This window comes from Sturnira hondurensis, unplaced genomic scaffold, assembly GCF_014824575.4.
Source record: "Sturnira hondurensis isolate 20B ecotype Veracruz unplaced genomic scaffold, ASM1482457v3 Scaffold0016684, whole genome shotgun sequence".
Lineage (NCBI taxonomy): Eukaryota > Metazoa > Chordata > Mammalia > Chiroptera > Phyllostomidae > Sturnira > Sturnira hondurensis.
In genome coordinates this window covers 3962993-3974648 of record NW_028089315.1, presented here as the reverse complement: position 1 = coordinate 3974648, position 11656 = coordinate 3962993, and positions in this window count along the sequence as shown.

Here is an 11656-nt window from a genome sequence, read left to right as displayed (position 1 = left end):
CAACAGTCATGAAAGGGTCAGAGGGGCGCAGACTCCATCCTAGCATGACCACAGGCTAGCTATGCGACCTTAGGCAACGCAGTTACCCCCAGGTATTCCCTGTAAAATGGGTTATAACAATAGTACTGTACTCACGGAGGCATTAGCAGGTGTAGGTGAGATGATGCTTGCAAAGAGAGTCTCACAGTATGTAGCACACAGAAAATGTTTACTATGTAGTAGATACTACATTAACACCTTGGAAATTCCGAGGACAGCAGGTATGTGACAGAGATGTACACACTCTGGGGGACTGGGAGGCATGCTATATGTTCATATCCAATGGGAGCCAGGTTCATTCTAGAAAACTCATAAGCACTTTCATAAGTTCAACTTCACAGTTTAGAATATATACTAACATATACCACATCCTGCCTTAAAGATTTTTATTTTTGCTTAAAGCGTTGAAAAGTTTTTTATGACTGCTTTTTTGGGATTGTTTAGTACTCATAACTCATTTAACTTACAATGTTTGGAAATCACTAAGCTTACTTTGAAATACTTTTGAAGTAATAGATCTAAATATTTTTTCCATGGCAATACCATTTTTATAAATATGTTTTTTTGGTAGGCTTCATAAATGCAGGAGAAGTGTTCTTCAACTTTTTATTATAAAAATTGACAAATATACTGATAAAATAGTTGAATTTATATCTTTATGCCCACTACCTGGATCTAACAACTGGTTATATTTTGCTATATTTATACACCACATGAAGATATATAATTTTTTGTCTGAAAATTTTGAAAGTAAGTTGCCAGGTATCATAACACTTCTGTTAATACCTCAGTAGAAATCTCCTACATAATCATAATCCCTTTACCACACTCAAAATTAATACACATTCTTTAATATCCTCTAATATCCAATTCATTTTCAAATATTTTTTGTAACTGATTTTTTTGGTCAGTATCAGTAAAGTTACAGGGTTGCTTTTGGTATTTTTTTTCTCCTTTCAACATAGATTTTTCAAGTTTCCAGATTTCTTTTTTTTTTTAATGATTTTATTCTGAATTTCTATATTACTTTACAACGGTGTTTAACTTGTACCTCCATTTCCCCTCGATTTTATTGCTTTCTTTCTTTTTAAAAAAATATATTAGATTTGGTTTTTGTTATAGAGCACACTCTTCTTTATAAATTAGAAGTTAGAGCTGGATTCTTGATTGAGTTCAGCTTCAAGATTTTTGGAAGATTACATCGCGATGACAATGTGAACTTCCTATTGCATGACATTAAGGAGCACGTTCATTTCAGGTTGTCCTAGTATCAGAGTGCTAACCTTGACCACTGGGTAATTGTGGTGACTCCAGATCTCATTGTGAAAGTACCTTTTTCCCTTTTGCAAATATTAACTAATGTGAAGGGTAGTATCCTGGCACTGTGGAAACATAGTTTCTCAATATCCTTTTATCTAAAGGTTTTAGCATTTGTTGATCTTTGCCTGAATCAGTGATTGCATTGAATATTACAAAAGGGCAATCTATTATTATTCCTCCTACATCTATTAAGTAGTACTATTTCTCTCTATATATCTGTTTTTCCATCCGACAATATATCCATTAATTTAACAATATAAAACCACTAAATTTAATAATATATGAAGCTGACATGATGTGATATAATGGTACATTTTATATATATTTTTTTACTTTTGATGGGTAAAGCCAACACCTTTTCTCACCTATGTTTAGCTCTTGCAAAATGCATAGCCTCTGCAGCACTGTAGTGCTGAGCAGAGAAAGTTGCTTTGATGTGAACTATTTCTAAGGACACAGCCAGCAGTGAATGGTTTCGATTGTGTTGTTCAGCGCTGAAGTGAGTGAATCAGCAGGTGAGGAGAATAAAATGTGCTCAGGAAAAACAGTCTGACTGATATCCCAGGACCCAAGGAGTCTGTGTGAGAGCATCTGAGGGGCGACATGGGGTGGGCCCCAAAAAGATCACAGACTAAAACATCCCTCTGATATCTTCTGTGACCCACTCTGATTGAAATCAAATCAACAAGTGTGTGATTGTTTAATCTGGGTAAAAAATATTTTGCGAGTATTCCTTTTTGCTATTTCCTTTTGCAAGCTAATTTAGAAAGGATTAGCCATTCACTTATTTCTTAATTTATCCACTTATGAAAACTGAGCACCTACTATGGGCAGATTAGAGAAGCTTCTCTTTCCCCTGGAAGAGGTGAACCACACCTGAACATTCGGGGCGGTGTAGGAAGCAAGCTCATGCCAAGGCTCACATCCTGGTGACCCTTCTTCTCTTGGGATGTAATTCAGCTCAGTCTCTCTCAAATACTATGTATCTGCTTCATTGTGCTAATTTGAATAATATTATGGTTGTCATTTGCTTTCCTGAGCTGTTCTTAACAGCTTCCTATAATGAGGATTATTTGCAAGGCTATTTTGAATACTTTTAGCCCATTTAAAAAGATAATTCAGAGTTCATGGTTGCTTTGAAGCAATTACTTCAGTAAAAGTTTTATTTTTCCCTAATTGTTTTTTTAGTATAACTTTTGCCTCTACACTAATTAAAAATGCAGTGTAGGTTCAAAATGTGACTGTGGACATATGTGGGCTTGGGCCAGTGCTCTCTTGATTTGCACTTTCTTTACATGTAAAATGGAAATAAAAACACATAGTTCACAGGGAAGCACTACATAAGATAGCCCAGAGCTCAGTAAATGGTGGCCATGATTACAGCACTGTTCATGATAGTATCTGGCACCTCAACATGTCATACACATTTATTTCCTATGAATGAGCTGTTAAGGGAAAGTTTTGAGGGACTTCCCTTGCTTAGCTTGCCTCTGGTTTTATTTTGGTACTATACATTCATCATATTCTTAGCTCCGTTTATGTCATTTTTTCCTTTCGACACCGTCGGTGATTTGTAATAGTTTGTGAAATAAACACTGCACTTCCTAGGCTGGTGTTCTAGGACCTCTGCCAATCAAACCAGATTGCTTGCTCTTCTCCAGACTCACTGTGCACGATTCCTCTGTACTTTCATCAGACTTTGCCCTCTGCACTGAGGCTCTTCATCTCCTAGTTTCCACCCATTCCTTCCTCTTGATGTCCAAATTATACTAGTTCATTGATGCCCAGCTCTAAAAACCTTGCCCGCTTGCCTCCACTGAAGATCGTTGCTTCCTTCTTCACAACCTCTGTAGTATGTTTTAGAGCCCCTGGCCCCTTTATACCACCTGTGACTGTAATTTATACAATATAACTTGACTTTCATTGGTTCCTTCCCTCAACTCCTGTAGTAGTTTAAGTGTCTGTAGGAGTTCACCAGTGTCATCTGGTCTGTTACCACTTAGCTTTTGCAGTTGTATTCCTCTCACTGTGCTTCAGTGCTGCCCTCGTGGGTAGCAGAGTCTACTGCTGATGTTTGCTTTGCTGCTTCAGCCTGAGAGTGACTAGATGCTATGATTCCTGCCCCTGCCCTCCTCCCATTCATTAAGCTGTGTCATTAAATCTAAAGCTACATTAACAGAAACAATAAATGATCGAGTAACCGCTATTTTTCATCAAAGATTACAAAAGGATGCCTTTATCAAACCTCTGTGTGTATCATTATTTATTTTGATGTAAAATAAAAGGGTTTGAGATAGGGAGGTTAAATTCCACATACGGAATATACATCATTTTTGCAACAGTCAAGTGTTTAGAAATACTACTCTTCAAAAAAATCTTCAAAGGAATATCTTAGAGGAAACAAGAAACAGGCTTATGCTATACTTGATGGCATTCTTCCATTTTTCTGAATGGAGTTTGAGGAGATATTAAATATCACACCCAGTCACTGAGTGATAAATCTCAGGTTTCAGGTTAGTGTGAAAGGCTTATTAATTCTTTGGTTACTCTGTTCTCTGACAATTAACTTGAAGTCAAAGAAAGAATAAGGTGCAGTATTAAGACTGGAGTTCCTGAGTTTCGTTCTTTGAAACTCGGACAAGAATGGCCGAGAAGTGGAGAACAGGCAGCCTCCACAGGGAATCAAGCAGTAGTGCCTTTCTGCTCAGCGCTGCCCTGGGCTCTGTACCTAAGTCTAGCTCATCGGATTGCTGCATAGCATGTCTTAATGTGACTGTCAAGTTAGTGTGGTAAAGTTATACAGTTTGCTTCTCTACTACTCCCATGTGCTTATCAAAAGTGAATGTAGATTAAAATAAAAAGTGTGAGTAAACATGATTTATGTTTCACATAAGAGATGCCAATGGTTGACAGTGGCATCAATTTATACAAGTGGATGTTAACTGTGCGAAAATGTCACCTGGCAATGCTGGATATCCCTGTGGTGGTGATGACTCGATGCGAAGAAGGGCCACTTCTGTCTGGTGGGTAGAGGCCGGGGACAGTCCTCCTCAACAGGCAGTTATCCATCCCCCAAAGTCAGGAGTGCTGAGGTGGATAAAACATGACTGACATAATATGGACATTGCACTAGTTCTTATTTCGTAAACAGTCTAGATAAACAGCCATGGTGTAGAAGATGATGTCTGAGAAATATTTTTGAAGATACACAGGCCCTGGCACAAATAACACCGCCATCATTTTTTTCCCAAAATTATAAGCATGTAATTCTATAACATAGCAATATCACCCTCAAACATACCATATGACATTTTAGGTGAAATGTTTAAATTAAAACTATAAATTATTACACTATATTATAACCCTACCAACCACATTCAAGCAGGTGTTACTTCAGCCAGACCCCATATATGTTATTTGTGTACACACGCATCTATGTATACATGTATATATACACATATACATATACATATATATATATATACATATGCAGATGTATTCATGCCGGAGATTAAATTATCACTAAAACTCATTAAGCTGTAATACACAGTGTTTCCCGTGCATTTTACTCCCCTGGGGAACACCATACGAAGTAGCCTAAGCAATTAGGTAAAACGGCCGAATATGAGGATGGAGTTTCTCTAGGACGGCGCACTCCATCGGCGAGAAGGCTAGTGCTGCTGACGTCTGTGCTGTGTGTCAACAAAGGCTGAAGGCAAGGGACAGGCAAAGGGAAGGAAGGCTTTCCAGCTCTTTCTGGATGCTGTTTATCAGTAAAGGTTAGTCATTTTGTTTGTGATATTTATATGTATAAAAGATGGAAGTTTAGTAATTTAAAAATTATCCACTATTATCTTAATTGAGGTGATGATTTTTATGACTGTATGGATCTGTCAAAACTCACTAGATCAGGCAATTTAAGTAAGTGCAACTTATCATATCTAGATTAGTCCTCACTTACATTGTAAGCACATACATTAACACAGTCTCACTGTAAAAAGTTTAAATGGTGGGTGTCCTATAAAACATGACAGCTCCCTCACTCCTCACTTTGCCTTTCCTCTCCCAAGGTAAAAACTACTAACAGTTTGATATAAATGATGTGTGTGTGTTTTACATATATGATGTAAAATCGGTAATATAAATAAAACCAGATTTTTTTGCTAGCTTTCCCCACTGATATCTTAGAGATCTTCCTACAGGTCTACCTCACTGCTTTTCTGATAGCTACACGGCATATCATAATGTGACTATATCATCCATTATTTAATCACTCATTTATCTAGTTTTTTTCCTCTTTCACTAACAGCAAAAATAATCATGGTATGTCCAACTAATCATTTTAATAAGTTTAATTTTTAGAGGTAACATTGCCTAGTAAAAGCAAACATATACTTCAAACTCAGGTAGCTATTGCTGAATTACTTGCTACAAGACTTGAACAACTTATGATTTCATGAGTATTTGAGAGAGCCCAATATGGAGTATTATCAATCACTTAAATTTTGCCAATTTGATAGGCAAAAATAAATGTTCTTAGTAAAGATGAAAATTTTTGTTTTTGTCATTCTGTATTGGGATTTTGGTATTTTTTATTGGTTTTTAGGAGTTTTTTTGCCTGTTATGGATACCTACTTTATGTTTTTATAAGACATTATCTATGATTAAACAGAGAATGACCATATGACTAAGCAATTCCACTTCTGGAATGAAAAAATTGAAAGCAGAGACTTTAACAGATATTAGTAGGTAGACGCCTTATTCCCAATAGCCAAAAGGTGAAAGCAACCCGAATTTCTATCAACAAATGAATGCACAAACAAATTGTGGTTTACACATACAATGAAATATTACTAAGCCTTAAATAGGGAGAGAATTCTGACAAATGCTACAACATAGAGGAACCTTGGGGACATTATGCTAAGCCAATCGCACAGGAAAAATACTGTATGATTTCACTTACAGGTATCTGGAGTGGTCAAAGACACAGTGGTTTATAGACACAGAAAGTAGAGTGGCGTTTGCTAGGTGCTGGAGAGAGGGAGGAACGAGGAGTAACTGTGAACAGTTTCAGTCTGGGAAGATGAAGTAGTTCTGGAGCTGGCTGGTGCTGGTGGCACAACAGTGTGAGGGTAGTTAGCGTCACTGAGCTATACTGCTTAAAAATAGTTAAAATGGTACATTTTATGATATATATATATATATATATTACTATGCTTAAAAAGTGGGAAAATATTTTGTAAATATACTGTATTTGAACATATAGATACACCATATATTTAAACTATATACTACATACATTTTTTCTCCTAACCTGTTAATGTTAGGTTTCTCTGCAGTAATATGAAATGTAACTTTCATAGTAAAATATGGAGTTGGCCCTTGAACAGCATGTGTTTAAACTGTGCAGGTCCATTTACGCCCAGGTTGTTTTTTTTTTAAAGATTTTATTTATTTATCTTTAGAGGGGAAGGGAAGGAGAAAAGGAGAGAAATATCAATGTATGGTTGTCTCCCATGAGTCCCCTGCTGGGAACTGGCCTGCAACCCAGGCATGTGCCCTGACTGGGAATCGAACCTCGATTGTGTGGTTTGCAGGCCCGCGCTCAATCCACTGAGCTACACCAGCCAGGGCTACCCACAGGTTTTTAAAAATAAATACTGTAAATGTACTTTCTCTTCCTTATGATTTTTAAACATTTTTTCTAGCTTACTTTATTGTAAGAACAGAATATATACTTCAGATAACATGATGTGTTAATCGACAGTTTATGCTATTGGTAAAGCTTCCAGTCAATAGTAGGCTATCAGTATTAAGTTTTGGGGGAGCCAAAAGTTGTAAGTGAATTTTCAAATGCATGGGAATTTGACATCCCTAACCTGAGCCCCTTCATTGTTCAGGGGTCATCTGTATTTTCATACAGATCTGGGTCTTCTAAACTGTTTTCATTGGTTCATTTTTTAAATTACTCATAACATTTATATAATTACTATAGCTTCATAATACACTTAATGGTTGGGAGGAAAGGAGCACAATTTTTATTGTTTTTCAAATATTTTAGATTATTTGTAACATTTTTTAATAAATTAAAAAAACCAACTCATTAACTTCTATTTAAAAATACATTTTTTAACAAACATTTTAAACTACAGTTTATATTCAATATTGCTTTGTATTAGTTTCAGATGTACAGAATAGTGGTTAGATAATCATATACTTTATAAAGTGTTCCCCCAGATATTTCCAGTACCCATCTGGCACCATACATTGTTATTACAGTATTACTGACTATATTCCCTATGCTATAGTTTATATTCCCATGACTATTTTGTAGCTACCAATCTGTACTCAATCCCTTCACCTTTTTCACCCAATTCCCCACTCCCCTCCACTCTGCAAACATCAGTCTGTTCTCTATTTTTGAGTCTGTTTCTATTTTGTTTATTCATATATATTGTTTTTTAGACTCCACATATAAGTGAAATTATGCAGTATTTGTCTTTCTGTGACTGACTTAATTAATTTAGCATAATACCCTCTAGGTCCATACATACTGTCTCAAATGGTAAGATTTCATTCTTTTTAATGGCCAACTAATATTCCATTGTACCACAGATTTTTGATCCACTGTCTTTTTGGAATTGCATTGAATTTATAGGCAAACTATCTGGGAAGATATATCATATTCAGTTTCCAAAAATTCCATAGAAAGTTTTGATTAATCATTCTGCTCTTAGTTTTCTAAGTATAAAGTAACCACAGTAACCACTGTTTACTATTAAAATTATTCTTATGTTTTATAGTTTTTATGCCTATAATCCTTCTCTAATATTTTTGTAATCTCTTTTTTCCTTGTTCAATATTTTATTTGTAATCTCTTGCATACAGTGTCTCAATAACAGTAGCTGTTGAAAAACTGCTTACTCAAATTCTACAGGCTAGTAAGCATTCTCTATTATACAGTATATTAACTATTTAGTAATTTTGTTTTCATTGGATAAGTGATTTAATTTTTATAAAGTAAAATGGATTTTTTGTTCTCTAAAAATTGCATAATGATAATTCAAATGTATGCTAAGCTTTTCTGTTAAACAAGTATACATATATGAGTTTTCAAGGTTAGTTCTGTCAGGGTATTCTGTTTCTTTAAGCAATTTAATTATTTGTAAATTAAATTTATTGGGGCAACATTGATTAATAAAATTATATAGGTTTCAGGTGTCCGATTCTATGATATTTCAGCTATACATCGCACTGTGTGCCCACCCCCAAAGTCAAATCTCCCATCATCATATTTTGACCTCCTTTACTCAACCCAGCTCGCTTCCCTCTATTGACTGTGAGGTTTTGTTTGTCTTGTTTGTTCACTTGTTACAAACATAGGAGCAAAGTCATATAATTCTTAACTTTTTCTAACTGACTTATTTCACTTAGAATAGCAGTCTCAAGATCATTCATGGTTTTGCAAATGGCAGTATTTTATCTTTTCTTATAGCTGAGTAACAACATTCTTTTTTATATATTGGGTTGGTTGAAAAGTTTGTTTAGTTTTTTCCATAAAATAAAAGACACATTTTTAATTTTACCAACAACTTAACTGATTCGGACATTTTCAGTATGTTGGCTATCTCTGCACGATATACTGTTGATCGTTCTCAATTAGCGTCTCAGTTTGATCGCTGTTGAGTTCCACTGGTCTGCCCAGCTGTGGAGTATCCTCCAGCATGCTCGAGAAATCTCCAGCAGGAAACTTCACAGACCACTTTTGACACGTTTGATCTGTCATAGAATCTTCTCCATACACTGCACAAATCTGTTTATTTTTTGTGTCTCAGTTGAGTTTTTACCTTCTTGAAATGATAAAGCATAATAGCCAAAGATGTTGCTTATTTTCTTCCATCTTCAATATTAAAATGGCTACGCAAAAATTTGCCAATTTTAAGGGCTTTTTTCAGGCTTGGAACAAGTTTTATTTTATGTTTTAAATTTTTCTTATTGTTGTTCAATTATAGTTATCCCCATTTCCCCCTATTACTCTCCCCTGCCCTACCCACCCCCACCTCCCACGTTCAACCCTCCCCCCCACCTTGTCTTTGTCCATGGGTCCTTTATCCATATTCCTTGATCCTTCCCCTTCTTCCCCCTGCTATCCACCTCTCCCTGATCCCTATGGTCACTGTCAGTTCATTTTTTATTTGCATGTCTCTAGTTCTGTTTTGCTCACCTGTTTGTTTTGTTGATTAGGTTCCACTTACAAGTGAGATTCATATGTTATTTGTCTTTCACTGCTGGCTTATTTCACTTAGCATAATGCTGTCCAGTTTCATCCATGCTGTCACAAAGGGTAGGGGTCCCTTCTTTCTTTCTGCTGCATAGTATTTCATTGTATAAGTATGCTGCAATTGATGTTTATTTTTTAAGTGCATGCTGACATAACAACTGCCACAGTACAATCTAACAGAATTGTTTCAACTGATGTCAAAGAGTACTAAGCACTACTAGAACTATCTCATGGGAAAAACAAACTTTTTTGCCAGTCCAGCATGTACCACATCTTCATCCAATCATCTGTTGAAGGACACTGGTTATTTCCGTGTCTTGGCCCCCATGAATATTGCTGTAGTGAAGGAAGGTTCATCCCCTGCTGGTGGGAGTGCAAATGGGTGCAGTAACTGTGGAAAACAGTAGGGAGGCTCTTCAAAAAATTAAAAATTGAGTTACTATGTGACCTAGCAATTGCTCTTCTGGGTATCTAACCAAAATATTTGAACCCCATTATTAGAAAAGATGTATGCACTGCTATGTTCTTTGCAATTTAATTATTTTAACCAATAATTTTCTGGTGAATGAATTTTCACAACCACAAGAAAAAAAGTAGTTTTTATAGGAGAAGTGAGGAAAGGAGGCTGATTTAAAATGAACGTAAAACACAGTGAGAAGACCATAGTACCACTTTATTGGCGTACTTGGCAGTACTTGGCTGTTTTCAGATATCAACTTTGGAGTCTCCCATGTCACTTACTGTAAAATTTCCCTGTGATACCATTTTATAAAATCCTCAGTGCCTCCTTGGATAGAAATCTGTCACTGGGGAGGCCTTCGGAGAGGCCCTGCACTTGTACTTTCTAGCAACCACGTGGCCGTGTCTGGCCCATACCAGCTCCACTGGTGGCGCCTTGTCCAAACAATTGCCTGTGGCTGGCAGAGGACACGCTCATAGAAGAATTCATTCAAAGGGATTGCCCATATACTATTAAAAAAGACTCCTCCTACCCTGGCCAGGTGGCTTAGTAGGTTGGAGCATTGTCCTGTGCACCAAAAAAAGTTGTGGGTTCCATCCCTGGTCAGGGTACATAGGGCAGGTAGCTAATCAATGTTTCTTTCTCTCTCTTTCATCAATAAATATATCCTCAGGTGTAGATAGAAAAAGAGAGACTCCTCTTTAATTCAACTTTGGTAAACTAGATCATAGAAAGTCAACTGATTCCTTAATTTGGCAAGTTAAGACTTCAACTTTGGTAAACTAGATCATAGAAAGTCAACTGATTCCTTAATTTGGCAAGTTAAGACTGGTTTCAACAAAGTAGGCATGTCAAAGTGGTTGTTTGGTAATTTTAGCTTTCTTCTAAGCAACTTTATTTCTCTCTCTCTCTCTCTCTCTCCCCGGACTCCTCACCCCCACCCCCACACACCCTCTCAGGGTGTAGCAGACGGCCTGGGACTCATATAAAAGTGAGCAAAAATATCTGTTGAATGAATGACAACTAGTACATCTGCTCAGGTTACACAAACATTTATTTTTAATTTTCATGTCAAAGAAGGAATGCCAGATCCATAATAGCTTTCTTAATAAAACAAATATTCCTGTCATAAATGGCCCTTCTCCTGCATCTTTCCTAGCATGCTAATTTGAAATTTGCATAAAAGGTAAATCCATTTGTCTGGCCATGAAGGGGAGGAAGATGTCACTTCTGACTCATGATAACATCCTAGAGTTTGATCCCTGCCTGACTGATAAAAATGTGCTAGAGCCCAGTCCCCAGCAACTTGTGAATTTCCCATTTGTTCTTTTTAAATTGAACTTATTGGGATGACATTGGCTAATAAAGTGTATAGGTTTCAGGTGTATGATTCTATAATCTATTATCTGTATTGTATTGTGTTTTTACCACCCCAAGTCAAGTCTTCTTCCATCACCATTTATCCCCCCTTTACCCTCTTTTACTGCCCCTACATTCCTTTCCCTCTGGAATCACCGTACTGTTGTCTGTGTCTGAGAGGCTTTTTAAAAAATCCC